Genomic DNA, 16,598 nt, shown 5'->3' on the forward strand with positions numbered 1-16,598 from the left:
AAGTTCTTCCTGCCCCTGTCCTCAAGTCCTCGGTGACTGCTGGGCGAGGGACCCTGCGTTTCCGCTCTGCATTGGGCCCCGCACACTGCCTAGCTGCTCCGGGATCCCCTCGCCGGCCGCCCTGCGGCGCGGGCCCGGCCACAACCCTCTCTCTGTAAAACGCGGTCCCACCGAGCCACACGGCATTTGGCCCGGGGCCGCGCGCCGTTAGCGGTGCCCGGGCCCAGGCGCCCTCCAGCCACACGTTCGCAGCCCGGGGCTGGCGTGCTCCCCGGGCAGCGCGGGCGCCCGTGCGCGGCCCTGCTCCGAGCCGGGTCTGGGTGGGCACCGCGCTCCCCGCTCGCCGGGACTGTTTCCGCAACAATGAACCCCCCGGCCTGCACGCGGGCAGGCGCTGCCCTTCCGCCCGCGGGGTCTGCGGGCGCCCCGCACCCGACCCCGAAAGCCCACACCCAACACACACAACTTTCGTGTCCCCCTAAGGGAGGCCACTTCACCCGCACTCCGGCCTGCGCGGGTCGCCCGGGGCGGGGGGGGGACAGGTGGACCCAAGGCGGAGCGCGGGAGCAGAAGGCGGCCCCGTCCCCGGGGCAGCGCCCGCGCCCGCGTCCACCCGGGCACCGCACACAAAGGGGCGCGCGCAGGGTGCCCGGCGGCGGGGGCCCACCTGCCGCGGGTCGCGCCCGGAGCGGCCCGCGCCTCCTCCCGCGATGGTTCGGCCCGCCCTCCCCGCGGCACTGCGGCGGATGGTTCCGCCCGCCCCAGCCCGCTCCACACACCTCGCCCCTCCCGACGGCCGGCGGAGGGGGCGTGGCGTGCGCGCGCGCCGGGCCACGCCCCTTCATGCATAGTCATGAGGCGGCGCTCTGGGCCCGCGCGGCGGGGCGGGCCGCTCCTCGCTCGCCGGCGCGCCCTGCTGGGGGGCGGGGCCCGGCGCGGGCGCGAGGCGGGGGCGGGGCCGGCCGCCGCCCGCCCCCGCCTCGCTCCCCGCCCCCGGTGCGCGGGCCCCGCCCCGCGCCGCCGCCGCGCAGGGGCGGGGCGGGGCCCGGGTGCGGCAGGCCCCGCCCCCTCCCTGAATATTGATGCGGCGCGCGTCGGCGTCGCCCTCCTCCCATTGAGCGAGGCTGTGTCGCGTGGCCCAGCGTCGGCGTGACGGTTGGACGCGGGCGCGGCACTGCGGGTCCCGATTGCTGCAGCCGCTTGTCAGTGTGATGAAGATTGGCACCCAGGTAAGCTGTCACTCAACCGCTCCGCCGCCGCCGCCGCTCCGCCGCCCCGTCCCTATCAATCACGCCGGCCCGCAGGCGCCGCGGCCGCCGCCCCGCCGCCGCCGCCCGGGTCTCCGCGGGCCGCCGCAGCCCGGGAGGGCCGCGCCGGAACCGCCGCCGGGGCAGGGGGCGGGGAGGGGGCGCGGGTGGGGGAGGGGAGCCGAGGCCGCGGGGAGGGGCGCTGCCCGCCGGGCCGGCGCGGGGGCGCGCCCCGCTTGTTTTTCGGTGTGGGTTGAGGGACGCGGAAATTTCTGGAAGGCGCCGCCGGTGCCGCGCGGGGCCCGCTGCGAGGCGCGCGCTCCTAACCGTCCCTCTCGGAGCGCGGCGCGCGCCCCTGCGCGGGCGGGGGCGCGGGGGGCGAGAGGGGGCGGGGCAGGCGGCGGGGGGGGGCGCGGGGGCGAGCGCGGGGTGGGGTGGGGGGGGGAGGGCGGCCGGGGGGCGTGCTCGCGGGGCCGGGATGGGGGCGCGCGCCCCGCGCTCGGTGCCGCGGCCACCGGGGGTGCTGGGCGGGGCTGGCGGCGGGGGCAGGCGGGGGGGGGCGGTGGGGGCGCCCGCAGGGAGCGGCGCCGGGGTGCGAGGGGCGGGGGCGCCGAGCCCCCTGGAGCCCCCTGGAGCCCCCTGGAGGCGGACGTCGGGGGCAGCCGGGGCGGGCGCCCTCCTGCCCCAGGGCAGGGTGCTCCAGATGTGTGGCTGGTAGTGGTCGGACGGGGGGAAGTGGATGCCTGGAGGTGCGGGGCACGGTGAGGCCGCTCGCTGGCGCTCACATTCCTTCAGCCAGGGATCGTGAGTCACTCGAGAGGAATTAGGAAAAGTTGAGTCTGCCTTATTTCATCGCCGTGGCTGTTGGAGTGCCCCGTTCTGTCGGTGGTCCCCAGACCCCACCAGTGCGGCCCGCGTGCGTGCTGTCGCGTCTGGAGCCGGCTCCGCGTGGCGGGGGGGGGGGGGAACCTGTGCACCAGCACACGTGCGTCTGTGGCTTGGATCGCAGACTCGAAAGCACCGGGATGTGGTCGGCGTGGATAAGGGGAAAGTAGTTACTTGCACTGTAAGAGTTCGCTTTTTGTAACAGCTACTGGGTTTTGTTTTTTTTTTTCCCCCTTAGGAAGGGAGTACGTTTCACTTCGGGGTGAATAAAATCCTGAGTTTTAGTTGGGCGTGAGTTTATGATTTTTTTCTGGCGTATTCTGAAAAAGGAAATATTTAATACATTTATGTAACACATCCTCTTTGGCAAATTATATAATGCTTTGTATGGTACATTCTAAATATTCTCAGGGAGAATTGAAGCGAAAGGGAACCGTTTGCCAGTGCAGTGATCGGTGATGCACTCAAAGGTAGTTGTGGGCATATTATTTGGAGGGTGGCCGCCGGCCTCAAATCTGCCTTTCATGTCTTTAGTTTATTGAGGTGGAGAGCAATCTGGGGATCATCTAGAATATTTGATTGAGTCCACAGTGCACCATTGCAGGACGACACTTAACCGGGTGCATTCTTAGGCAGAAGTAGGATGCTTCCCGCTTCAGAGATTTAAAAGTGGAAATTGGAATTGATGAGATGTGTGGGTGAAAACGGACTTGAGAGATTAACATTCAGCGTTTAAGATTTCAGTGTCAGCGGGTTGCGCGGTTAAGGATAGGAATACGGACACATTTTGTTGGATCTTGACCACTGGTTTCCACACATTTGCATTTGTGTGTGGCACATTGTAACTTTCCCCGAAAGTAACAACATAAGAACTCTGCATTTGAATAGTAACATTGTAGCTGTGACTTTCACTTTTGTTCCAAATTGTTGAAGCATTTGAAACTGTTGAGAAGAAACCCTGAAGCCACGGGAGGGGGTGTGGGGGGCGGAGAATGTGCCCTGGGGCCTTTTCTGGGCTTCCCCCCCGGGCTCCTCCTAGAGAAAAGAGGACCCAGAACGGAGCCCATATATCATATTGAAATAGTTACCAAGATATTGAGCCAAATTGGTGCTTGACTTGCTGATGTGCCCTTCGTTGCCTCAGTACCAGGTGGGGCCCCGGTGTTAGTGACTTTCGGAGTAGTCTGGCATTTCTGTAGCAATTCTGGTGCTTTGTGAGCATATCTGTAGTTTCTGTTGGTGGAAAAGACAGGTGGTGCTAAAACCTCAGGATTTCTTGTCTCTCTTCGTGATTGAGCGGGGGCTAAATTTCAGCCGGAGGGTACTGCAAACAAAGATGTGATGCATTTTCTCACTCAGGTTCACAGACCAAGGTCAGAACCGGTGCACTAGAAGTCAGTTTACCCTAGACCCACCCATAGTAGGACTACGTACGTGTCCTTGTTTTCCTTCCTGAAGTGGCTGCACTGTTGGCAAAGGGGATGGGGAAGTAAGGGTGCGGGAAGGGGACGCCAGGCTTAGCCGTCTGGGGGCGGGGGGGGGCATCCTACCGGCCGGGAGCTGCAGCAGCCACGTGGGGAGTGCCTTCTACACGTGTTGTGAGGGCTCGCAACTGTGATAAGTTACCATTTTGTCTCGGCCGGTGGAAGCACCGTGTCTGGAGAGTTCAGCCTGGAAATTGTTAGAATCAACGCTGAAGGGCCGGGAAGCCTGGCCGTTTGCTGGAAAGGCCTGGCTGCAAAGCCGGGAACATGAGGCCGCCCCTGCCATAGCAACAGCCGCCCCTTGTGGCGTGTCAGTCCCACCGCTGTTTCTGGAAGGTTCGTGCACAGAAGGCTGTGTGGTGTCACAGCAAACGCGCTGTCTGACAAGGTAGTTGGAAACCAGTGGCTCCAAAGCTCGTGGTTCTGTGGGAGGCGGGGGCAGGCGTTGAGGGGACACAACAAACAGCTTCTTCGTTCTGTGCTGGATTCTGTAGGGAGAAGGTTCTACGGTGTTTTCAAAAATCTTGAAAGCAACTGAGCTCCCAGGTTGCACGCCTGAGAGTCCGGGAGTAAAATTTTGCACTCATCTTAGGGTCGCGAGTCTTCCCTTTAAATGATAGGACCCAGCCGTCCGCCAGGTCAGCCGCCACGGCCTGCCCTGCCTTCTCTGCCTGCACGGTCAGCTGCTCAGCACGGGGCGCTGGTGCGTCCGGGGGGAGGGTGTGATTCCCCGTCACCCGGCAGGCATGTGCCCTCTGTGCCCTCTGTGGCCGAACGAGCACCCCTGTGCAGGTGAGAGGCCGCAGGGCACGCTCACTGCAGGTGCTGTAGTTGTTTGCCAGTTGTGACCGATCCAGAATGAGTAGCTGCTTTGGTCGGGTCCCCAGGTGGCAGGGACCGGGCTGCCCCCAAGCCCGGGGGGCTTAGGGGGTTACACAGGAATAAGGAAAAGAGGAATCTGGCGGGACCCCAGGAAGCTCTAGTGCTGGGCTTTGGGGCTCACAGAAGTACAGCTTGAACTCTGGGCGCGAGTCTGGGCCTTTCTCGGTTCAGCTAGACTGTCGCTCCCCACTGTCTGCCGGCCCTGCACACTGTTGATTGCAAGTTCTCTCCCCACAGCCTACCCGCCTCGTGCTCCTCCTGTTCCCCAGGGAACACGGGGAGAGTCACTGAGCTCTTTCCCTCCACCCCCTTGCAGGCGCTGCCCCACGGGCTGGGTGCTGCCCACCCCCCCCACCCCCCCCACCCCCCCCCCACCCCCCCCCACCCCCCCCACCCCCCCGTCCTTGGGAGGGCTGGGCTCTTGCCTTCCCACAACTGCAGTGGGGCCGGGTGCCTCTAAAGGGACCATGAACTGGTAGGTACTGTGATGCAGAGTCCACCCAGAACAGTCTGGCCAGACTTTTGCAAAAATAATTGCCTTAATGAGAGCTTGGTAAGTTCTCAATATACCTTGTTTTATGTTGTCTGAGATAGTTGAGCGAGGTTTTTTTTTTTTTTTTTTTCATTAAAAAATTTACAAATTTAGCTTTGCATGTTTAAAATTTTTTTTTAATATTTATTTTTGAGAAAAAGGGAGAGACAGAGTACGAGGGGGGGAGGGGCGGAGAGAGAGGGAGACCCAGAATTTGAAGCAGGTTCCAGGCTCTGAGCTGTCATCACAGAGCCCCATGTGGGGCTTGAACCCACAAACCCGGAAGATCATGACCTGAGCCGAAGTCGGACGCTTAACAGACTGATCCCCACCCCCAGGCGCCCAGCTTTGTGTTCTTCTAAAGTGTGTGTTTATGGATACCTCCCCCCAACCCCCCAGGATGTACTTCGGCAGAATTTCTTGCAGCACAAGCACAGACACTTCTGTGACACTGTGGGACCGTTGACCCTCGGGGCCGGACACTTCTGTATCGTGAAGGCTGTCCTGTGCACTGTAGGCTGTCAGCAGCATTCCTGGTCTCTACACACTGGATGCCACTGGGACCCCCACTCCCAGCTGTGACAACCAAAAATGTCTGCAGATATTGCCAATGTCACAAAAGTCACAAATATGGACAAAAGTCACCCCTGGGTGAGAACTGATCTAAAACGGCATTCCCCAAAATGTATACTGTGGAACTTGAGCTTAATGGGCTGTGTGTCCATTTTCATGTATTAGTCAGTTATTTTGTGGTTGAGTTTTCGTCGGTATTATTATGTATGTTTCTACCTATATAACTCACATATTTTTCACTTAAAATATTTAGCTAACATCTTCACACAGTTTTGTGATTCTGGTTTTTTTCTTTAAAGTTTATTTATTTTGATAGAGAGCAGGGGAGGGGCAAAGAGAGAGGGAGAGAGAGAGAATCCCAAGCAGGCTCCAGGCTGCCGGCATAGAACCCGACTTGGGGCTCGGACTCATGACCCGTGAGATCATGACCTGATTTAAGATCCCGGGTGGGACGCTTAACCCACTGAGCCACCCAGGAGCCCCCAATTCTCGTTTTTTTGTTTTTTTTTTTTTCCCCCGGGTATTGCTTTATGTCTGTGGCTGGTGGTGTGGAGCCTTTGAGCATTTAGGTTTTGATACTTCCTCGATGTTTCCTCCATCATCCTCTGGCCTACCAAGCTCAGTGCTAGCCAGATGGCAGGGCACTGAGTAGGAGGGGTAACGCCCCTGGGTCCCTTTCTGCGGTGCTCTGTCCTGGAGCATACGGTGCCCCGGGCAAAGGCTTGTCCATGTGAAAGGGTCCTGGCCTTGAACAGTTGGGGTTCTTGTTTTTCATAAGACATTAACTCTTTAAAATTTTTTTTTAACATTCATTTTTGAGAGAGCGAGCGGGGGAGGGACAGAGAGAGAGGGAGACACAGAATCGGAAGCAGGCTCCAGGCTCTGAGCCGTCAGCACAGAGCCTAAGACGGGGCTCGAACCCACAAACCGTAAGATCATGACCTGAGCCGAAGTCGAACGCTTGACCGACTGAGCCCCTCAGGCGCCCTCATTAATTCTTGATAACAAGTCCATCATGAAAGTTTTGAGTGTGGGGTTTTAATGATGCCAGTGATGGTCACGGTCTGAAAAGCAAAGCCATGGTGTGATTTAAAGTTCTACCACCAGCCCACTAAGACATCGCAGTTCAGAATTTGCTAAAACAGATTCTGATTCCATTAAAACACCTTCATTATTAGAATTTTGCTGTGACGTTAATGGACTTATGTGGATCTTTGGCTTAGAAATGTCTTGTTTTCGTACAGTTTGTTTTAACAGGATTTACTCTGATTAAAAAAAATTTTTTTTTAATGTTTTTGTTTATTTTTGAGACAGAGAGAGACAGAACATGAGCAGGGGAGGGGCAGGGAGCGAGGGAGACACAGAGTCTGAAGCAGGCTCCAGGCTCTGAGCTGTCAGTGCAGAGCCCGGCGCGGGGCTCGAACTCACGGACTGTGAGATCATGACCTGAGCTCAAGTTGGACGCTTAACCGACTGAGCCACCCAGGCGCCCCTGATTTTATTTGAATGTTAAAGAGGTATCTCCCCAAAACTTGTGTGAAAAATAAAGTGATCTCTTGACAGATGTTTTCTTCAGAATGAGTTATTGACTGAATACCTCCCGGGAGTGGGGGTCGGGGGGGATGTGAGCCAGTGTGGAAGACCATGGACATGGACAGGTGGCCGAGCCGCGGTCCCTGAAGCCCCCCCCCCCCCAAAATTGAGATGCCTTGAATTGGAGCGACATACAGTTTCCGGAAAGAGATCTGGGAAAAGATCTGACAGTTGTCTCGGATTCCTTGAGAGCTTTCTGAGCTTTCTGAATAAATAGGTTTGGTTTGAAAGGGGATCCTCAGTGACACGTTTCTGGAAAACAGTAGTAAGCAGAAAAACGAGCAAAAGGGACTCGCAGTTTGCGAGTGTCTCTGGCTTTGAGACCGTCGCTCCCGGTGACAACAAAGCTAAGGTCCCCCTAGAACGTCTGGTCTCTGTCGGTGGACTCGATCGTGTCCCTCGTGGTCGTTAGTTGCAGCGGCGCACCTGTCCCGCCGGGAGAGTGGACCCTGTAGGACACGTGGGAGCCGGGGTGGGGGAGCCGGGGTGGGGGGTGGCGGTGGCGGCCCCTGCCACAGGCCTGTTTGCGGATTAACCGGAAAACGCAAAACACTGGATGTCCCCCAGGCCACGCTCGCCGCTTTTAGACGGGTCACAAAGAGGACGGCTTGATTTCTGAAGCGTCACACACATGTGTCTCTTCGGACAGCTGGGCCTTAGGCCAGGGCTGGCAAACGACAGGCCGCTGGCCAAGTGGCCCTGGGGCCGCGCGCTCTGCATTTTGAGGGTCACACGAGAAGAAAGGAGACTGTGTGACAGAGAAGGTGGGTCGCCCGCAAAGCCGAGAGAGCACCACGTGGCCCCCGCGGAACACGTTTGCTGACCTCCCTCAGTTCTCGGCCGGACCACGTGGAGGCCGGTCTGGGTGCAGGCGATCGGGTTGCATAACCGTCGGGGAAAGACGAGCGAGGAAAGGGAGGGGGCGGGCTAGCTCCCCGCGGGGGACTGGGCCCTGCTGGGGCCGGTCTGCGACGTCACCCTGTGAAAACCCGGCCTGTGTAAATAGCTCCCCGGCCAGAATTAGAATCGCGAAGGCCTCCACGTGACCACGCGCTGGAAGCTAAATCTAGAAGCCTGCTTTCAGGACGAGTTCCTGTCGCTTCTGGGCTCCCTTGTTTTTCTCTCCTTGGCATCTGAGCCCTGGGGAACCTCGCGTCACTGATGAAGTCAGGAGACGGTGTCGGATTCTCTCTCCTGCCGGCCGCCGCCTGGCCCAGGAGCGCTTGTTCCGAGACCCCTGATGCCCCTGGGGGAGCAAGGAAGGTTCCCTGGTGGGGCGGCGCTCCCGGCGACGGCCTGCCGGGCTCAGGAGCACCGGGCCAGGGGGCCGAGGGCAGGGGGCCGGGGCCTGGGCCCCGGGCGCCCTCGCTTCGGTCTGTAGGGGCTCCTGTTTTCCTCCTAGAATCTCCCCCTGCTTTTTTGTCTTCACATCTCTTTCAGGGTTTCTTCTTTCGTAAAAGGAATAAGAAAAGGGACCGAATGATCCTCACCTCTTTTAAGACGGTTGTTTTTCTCCTGGACCCTTTGTTTGACCCTCTGGATACCCTGAGGTCAGCCTGCCTGAGGGTACACCTGCCCTGTTATTTCGAGTTTGGGTTTCTGTTTCAGTTGTCGCGTCAGCCCAGGACGTCCTCACGTTCCCCGTAACTGTTTTGAACTTTAAAAATCTCTCTCGTTGTGTCTGTTATTTTCCCTGTTTCAAAAAGTTACTCTTTTTTTTTCAAAGATTTTTTTAATGTTTGTTTTTGAGAGAGAGGCAGAGTGCGAGCAAGGGAGGGGCAGAGAGAGAGGGAGGCACAGAAACCGAAGCAGGCTCCAGGCTCCGAGCTGTCGGCACGGAGCCCGATGTGGGGCTCGAACCCACAAACTGAGATCATGACCTGAGCCGAAGTCGGACGCTCAGCCGACTGAGCCACCGGGCGCCCCTAAAAAATTATTCTATGTGAGCTGTTCTCCAAGTGGACAATTCAGTTCATAGAATTTGCATGGAGTGGAATGCACATAGCGGAATGTTCCTGGTATCTCTGTCTTCCAAGCTTAAGAGAATGTTTTCCTAATGTGATTTTTTTCCGTGTAGGGAATAATACCAAAAGTGATGATTACGGTACAAGTAAAACATTTAAATATTTTCCCTTTGTGTATTCTTGGCAGGGTGTCATTAAAACGATCTGAAATCTGTCTAGACTAGTCAGGATAATCAGGTGTTGAAAAGTAGGTATGAACTGTGCTCTGCGATGTGTGATGTGGTTCCTCATTAGAAGGGGGCATCGAGGTACTGATGAGTGTGCAGAGTACTAACTGTCAGTGTAAACGTGGTGTAATTCAGGTTCTGTGGCGTTAACTGGGAATGAAGCATTTACGGCCAAGAGGAACACAGCCAGGATAAAGTTTAACCGTTAAATGCCCTGGAATTCATTTTAAGGGGCTAAACCCTGGAAGATGATCCTGGGTGTGTTTGCCTTCCCAGACTGTTGTGTGTGCGCAGCCAGCCCTGAGCCTCGAAGGACAAAAAGCCACAGTCCCTGCCGGTACCGAGGGCAGATCCCGGTGTGGGAGTCCGGGGAGCGGGCGCTTCCGTCCTTGGTGGAGTGAGGGCTGTTGGAGAAGCGGGCCCTGTGGGTTAGTGCGGATCGGAGGAAGGGGGAGGGGAAGCGGAGGACTGAGGCAGGGACGTAGTTCCCAAAGCGCCAGAGGGAGAGGAAAGAGGGGCGCCTGGCCGGCTCAGTTGCTGGAACGTGTGATGTTTGATCTCAGGGTTGTGAGTTGGAGCCCCGCGTTGGGTGTACTTAGACAGGAGCATGGGGAAAAGATGACGACGACAAGGAAGCTTACTTGGTTGAGAAACAACTGACCCGAGCTGGCGTGAGGAAGTCCGCACGTGTCAGTAACTGCAGGTCATGTCAGTGGGTTTAGACCTCCCACGTGATGATGACTCCAGATTTAGGAGAAAAGTGGAAATCTAGCTACATGCTGCGTATAAGTGAAGGCTCCTGGGGGGCTCAGTCGATTAAGCATCTGACTTCGGCTCCGGTCGTGATCGCACGATCCGTGAGTTCGAGCCCCGCGTCGGGCTCTGTGCTGACGTCTCGGAGCCTGGAGCCTGCTTCCGATTCTGGGTCTCCGTCTCTCTGTGCCCCTCCCCTGCTCACCCTCTTTCTTAACTTCAAAAATAAATAAACATTGAACGTTTTTTAGAAATATTTTTTAGGGGCGCCTGGGTGGCTCAGTCAGTTGAGTGTCCGACTTTGGCTCAGGTCGTGACCTTGTGGTCCATGAGTTTGAGCCCCACGTCGGGCTCTGTGCTGACATCTCAGAGCCTGGAGCCTGCTTCGGATTCTGTGTCTCCCTCTCTCTCCGCCCCTCCCCCGCTCATGCTCTGTCTCCTTCTGTCTCAAAAATAAATAAACGTAAAACAAAATTTTTTAAATAGTTTTTAGGATGACCATATATAGTATGCCTTATTCTTATTAAGGTAAATTCTTTTTAATAAAAGAAATAGGGGCATCTGGGTGGCTCAGTCGGTTAAGCATGTGACTTTGGCTCAGGTCATGATCTCGCGGTCCATGAGTTCAAGCCCCGCGTCGGGCTCTGTGCTGACGGCTCGGAGCCTGGAGCCTGCTTCCGATTCTGTGTCTCCCCCTCTCTGCCTCTCCCCTGCTCTGTCTCTCTCAAAAATAAACATTAAAAAAATACTGTGTGTAAGTGATACACCCAGAACACAAGAAGGTAGGAAACAGGGATGGGAATGTATATGAGTCCTAACAGAAAGAAAGCAGGTTTAGTAACTTTGAACCAGACATACTTAGGCTCAAGTTACAGAGCTCTGAGCACGTCTTGTCACTCTAAGGCACGGTTAATGATCGCACACTTAATGTGACAGTGAAACAGAGTCATACTCTCCAAAACCGGAGAAGCGGACCATCTACGTGTACGGGGGAAGGCTGTAAAGGGACTGCGAGTTGCAAGCCAAGGACCCAGGAAGAAGAAGGGGTGTGGAGGGGGCTCTTAACCTGGTCCCGGTGACGTTTGGGGCCAGATCATTCTTTGCCACCTGTGCACTTCTGTGTATTTCACAGAAGCCCTGGCCTGCACTCACTAGACGCCAGTGGCCACCCATCCCCCTCCTTGTGATAGCCAGAGTTCTGGACTTTGCCAAGTGTCCCTGGGGACCCGAAGCATCCCCGGTTGAGAGCCACTGCTATAAAGGATATAAACGATGTGGTCACCGGATGTGTACAGGAATTTGTACCCAACAAACGTAAAATATAGATTCTCCTTTTTTCTTTCCCTTTTTATTTTAGAGACAGAGTGTGCGAGTGGTAGAGGGGGAGAGACAATCTTTAAAAACAAAATGTTGGGGCGCCTGGGGGGCTCAGTCGGTTAAGCGTCCGGCTTCAGCTCAGCTCATGATCTCGCGGTTCATGAGTTGGAGCCCCGCATCAGGCTGTGTGCTGACAGCTCAGAGCCCGGAGCCTGCTTCAGATTCTGTGTCTCCCTTTCTCTCTCTGCCCCTCCCCTGCTCATGCTCTGTCTCTCTCTGTCTCAAAAATAAATAAAAATAAAAAAAAAAAATGTGGAGGGGAGCCTGGGTGGCTCAGTTGGTTAAACAACGAACGGACTCTGGCTCAGGTCGTGATCTCGTGGTTTGTGAGTTCGAGCTCCATGTCGGGCTGTCTGCTGTCAGCACAGAGCCCACTTTGGATCCTCTGTCCCTCTCTCTCTCTGCCCCCTCCTCCGCTCTTTCTCAAAAATAAATAAAAATTTAAAACATAAAGTTTATTTTTTTTTTATTTTTTTTTTTTTAATTTTTTTCAACGTTTATTTATTTTTGGGACAGAGAGAGACAGAGCATGAACGGGGGAGGGGCAGAGAGAGAGGGAGACACAGAATCAGAAACAGGCTCCAGGCTCTGAGCCATCAGCCCAGAGCCCGACGCGGGGCTCGAACTCACGGACCGCGAGATCGTGACCTGGCTGAAGTCGGACGCTTAACCGACTGCGCCACCCAGGCGCCCCATAAAGTTTATTTTTGAGAGTGAGAGAGTGAGAGCACGAGCAGGGATAGAGCGGAGAGAGAGGGAGAGAGAATCCCAAGCAGGCTCCGCACCAGCAGCACAGAGCCCGACGTGGGGCTCCAACCCACGAACCGTGAGATCGTGACCTGAGCCGAAATAAAGAGTCACAACTAACTGAGCCACCCAGGCGCCCCAAGAGAGAGTCTTAAGCAGGCTCCACACTCACGGTAGAGCCCAACACGGGGCTCAGTCCCACGACCCCGGAGTCAGGACCTGAGCCGAAATCAAGAGGCAGACACTCAACCCAGTGAGCCACCCAGGTGCCCCAAAATAGAGATTTTCTTCCTTTATGTGGAACATTTAACAAAACTGGCTACATACAGGCCACAAAGAAAAATCCCAAGTGTTCAAAAAGTAAATCCTGTAGGCCAGATTCTCAGACCATAATGCAACCTAGTTAGAGCTTAAGAGTGAAAGGGCAGCTAAGAACGTCTCCCTGACAATGTTAAGAGCCCCCTCGTTGTATCCCTTGGGTGAAAGAGGAGATCAGAAACTCCTTTCAGACTCTGTGTAAGGGAATGGCAGAGGGCTGCTGCCAAAATCCTAGGATCAGGGAAAACAGTTCTCAGGAGAAAGAAAATGTATGACCTAAATGTGTTAGAGAACGAGAGAAGTAGATGGATTCAGCTTTCAACTCGAGAAACCAGGAGAATAAGATAAGTCAAAGACAATAGAGGCAAATCTATTTTTGCGTTTTGCAAATCTGATTAAAAAGAAATGAGAGCACAGTACTTTCAAAAGGGATATAACGGCACGTGTGAAGATCTCTAAATAAGAATACACCGCGTACAATTTGATGGCAATAAGTTTGAAGAACTGTGGATGGCTTATGAAGAAGGTATAAGAGACCAGAATTGACCTTGGAGGTAGAAAACCTGTACAGACCAAAGATGTATCTGTTTAAAAGGCACTAGGAACCATTGTGTGAGTTAGATCAAAGTTTGTGTTTAAATTGTAGCAACCATCGGCGAAACAAAAATTTGTATGTTATTATGTCACATGGTCAAGGTTTTCAGGGCAAATAAAAGATACACAAATATGAAATTAAAGCTGTTAGGTAAATACCCTGTAATCCCAAGTTTGAATTGTAGATATCAGTGTTAACCTGTTTTGAAAAAAAAAATTTTTAAGATTTTCTTTTTTTTTTTTTAATGTTTATTTTTGAGAGAGAGGGAGGGAGAGTGTGTGCACATATGTGCAAGCAGGGGAGAGGCAGAGAGAGAGCGAGTTGAGAGAAGCTGAAGCAGGCTCCAGGCTCCGAGCTGTCAGTGTGGAGCCTGACGCGGGGCTCGAACCCACGAACCGTGAGATCACGACCTGAGCCAAAATTGGATGCTTAAACAACTGAGCCCCCCAGGCGCCCCTGAAAAATTTTTAATGGGAAAACATCTCCTGTGTCTCCTGCAGAGGCCTGGACACAGTGAGCACCCAGAGCGCCTGGATTGTGGTCTCTACGTGTCATTTCTCACCGAAAGGAATCAGAGCCCCTCGAACGAACGGCAAAGTCAGAGTCTGGTGCCGAAAATGGACAAGATGAGCCTGGAGTAGCTTGTCTTACCCGAAAGCAGAAGAGCTGTCGGGAATTCGTAGGGTGTGTTAAGGGCTCTAGGAGGTTACTAAGGGGGCTTGCATTGGCCAAAGACGGGGCCATTTGTAACATCAAAACATAGATACGTTTATGTGAGGTTGTACTTACTCTCCCTGTTCAAACCACCGAGGTCCTCATGTGCTGCAAACAGCCTCACCGGCCACCGGTGGAAACCACCGGGGAAGCAGCACGTTATTCTGAAAATTGGCAACCAGAGGGGAAGAAGCAAGCCTTAAGGAAGCCCATCGCCGGGGCTGCGGTGAGGACAGTGGGCTTTGGCGTGGGGCTTGGGAAGAGTGGCCCTGGGAGGAGGATCTGGAGGCGTGGCTGGAGGTCAGGAAGTGGAGACTCGAGGGGGGTCCTTCGCCCCCTCTTCCGTCAGGTGATCGTTTCTGTCAGCTTGGTGAATGCACGCTAGACGATTCTTCTCCAAAGTGAAATTCCGGAGAATAACCTTCATGGCTGCAGCTGGAGTCTGTGTCACCCCACAGTTAAACCCTCACGTGCTCGTGAGTAGTACCCAGAATCCTTCCCATGCTATCCACGTGCATTTGCTACGTTGTGCGTTTCTTCCATGTGTTGATGAAACATGAGGTAGGAGTTCTGTCCTCTGTAGCCATTGGCGTTGTGGTATTTTGGGGCTGGCGGACTCTCTAGCCTGGGCCGTGGGAGACGTGGCTTCCGCACCCGAGCTCTCCTCTCCTTTGGACTCTGGTTCGTGTTCACGGAGCAGCTACATGGGTGGGCGGCATCCCGCGTGACATCCTTGCTTGTCACTGAAAGGCACCCCTGTTTGCCCACGGACCGCCGCCTTCATCCGCTCTCGGCGTTTCCCATTTTGACTGACACCGTAATTCATAGGTTGAATTCACGGCATTAATGAATTAACGTTCACATTGTTGCATCCAAGTTGTAAGATTGCCCGCTCCCGTACCGATTTCCCTGCGGGTTCTACATCTGTGTTAGACACAGGGTCACTGTGTTCTCAGAGATGACATGTCAACGACACAGCGGGGCTTCAGAGCCACAGAGACCGACCTCAGGGAAGTAGGCAACCTCTGAGGACCCTGCTACGAATGATCTGCGAGAGCGTTCTGGTTAACGACTAGCGTGAAGCCGATCGCCCTGTCGGTGGGGGCAAAACAACCATTTGGTTATGCCCGCGGCTGCGTGGGTCGGGAATTTGGAAAGGGTCCAGCGGAAACGGCCTGTCTCCGTCCCACAGTGTTGGGGTCCTCAGCTAGGACGACCCAGGCCGGTGGCGGCATGATGGCTGAGGGCTGGAGTCTTGGGGAATTTCCTCAAAGCATTTCTACTGCCTTCTCGGGGTTCCAAGTGAGTCACTAAGGTCAGCCCAGATTCAAGAGCAGGGGACAGAACCCCACACTCATCGGGAGGAATCAGTGAATTTGGGGATGTGTTTTAAAAGGGCCTCACGTAGGGGCACCTGGGTGGCTGGGTCGGTGAAGCATCAGACTTCGGCTCAGGTCACGATCTCACGGCTCATGGGTTTGAGCCCCGTGTCGGGCTCTGTGCTGACAGTTAGGAGGCTGGAGCTGCTTCGGATTCTGTGTCTCCCTCTCTGTCTACCCCTCCCCTGCACGCACTGTCTCTCTGTAAAAAATAAATAAACATTAAAAAAAAAAAAAGTGCCCCACATAGGTCTAGGGGCTCCAGTGGCTCAGTTGGTTAAGTGTCCAACTTTGGCTCTCGTGGTCACGATCTCATGGTCCGTGGGTTCGAGCCCCGCGTCGGGCTCTGTGCCCACAGCTCTGAGCCTGGAACCTGCTTCGGATTCTGTGTCTCCCTCTCTCTCTGCCCCTCCCCCGCTCACGCTCTGTCTCTCCCTCAAAGATAAACAAACATTAAAAAATAAAACAGTGCCTCACATAGGCCGCAACACAGAGCAGACTCGAGATGACGTTTCTCCTCTCGGTTTCCCTTGTCGTCTTTGTACAAAATGAGTGGCGAGCTTCTGAGAACGAGTTCTCCGCGCGCGTGTGCGCTGGCACGGGCTGCACGAGTAGGACCGTCGCGCGGAGGCCCGAGCCCCGTTCTTGCAGCCGTGTGCAGAGTGGCTCTTTCGGTGGTTCTGCGGCGACCGGCTCGGTCGTCAAGGGGCCACGTGCCGGGGCCGGACGGGAGAGCGTGCCGCTGGCGTGCGCCCTGTGCGTGTGCACGGGCACCTGGACGGCGGTCCCTTTCACCAGCGCCTTGCAGGACTTGAGCGAGTTCCGGGATTTTAAAAAAAAAATTTTTTTTTTCAACGTTTATTTATTTTTGGGACAGAGAGAGACAGAGCATGAACGGGGGAGGGGCAGAGAGAGAGGGAGACACAGAATCGGAAACAGGCTCCAGGCTCCAAGCCATCAGCCCAGAGTCTGACGCGGGGCTCGAACTCACGGACCGCGAGATCGTGACCTGGCTGAAGTCGGACGCTCAACCGACTGCGCCACCCAGGCGCCCCGAGTTCCGGGATTTTTGTAAAAGCATCAAAGCCGCAAAGCTCTGTGCCTTCTGGGGGGTGCTTTTTCTTCAGGCCCCGGCAAGTCTGACGTCTTACTTCTTCTGTTCCGCTGGCCTGTGTGTTTGCACGTTCCGCTGTTGCTGTGGCCGAGTAGGGTATTCCGACAGTTGGTGTTTCTCAGACCTCTTAAGGGTAGTATAGCTACTCGCGGACTTTCATTCTGCACGCGTGTGAGAACAGGTCCCTTGAGTTTCTGAAAGGCACCGCGAATCT

The 16,598-nt window shown here is 55.4% G+C and overlaps 1 protein-coding gene across 2 annotated transcripts in view; it reads left to right on the top strand.

Annotated features, from left to right (window-relative positions):
• Window positions 1-1,148: 1,148 nt before the first annotated feature.
• Window positions 1,149-16,598, top strand: part of PKNOX1 (PBX/knotted 1 homeobox 1) — a 59,848-nt gene continuing 44,398 nt past the window's right edge. The window contains exon 1 of one of the 2 annotated variants that reach the window (XM_030328867.1): window positions 1,149-1,229. The gene's annotated coding sequence lies outside the window, so the exon portion shown is untranslated. The remainder of the gene's footprint in view (window positions 1,230-16,598) is intronic. The other variant, XM_030328869.1, reaches the window with a different exon arrangement.

This window comes from Lynx canadensis, chromosome C2, assembly GCF_007474595.2.
Source record: "Lynx canadensis isolate LIC74 chromosome C2, mLynCan4.pri.v2, whole genome shotgun sequence".
NCBI classification, from domain to species: Eukaryota; Metazoa; Chordata; class Mammalia; order Carnivora; family Felidae; genus Lynx; species Lynx canadensis.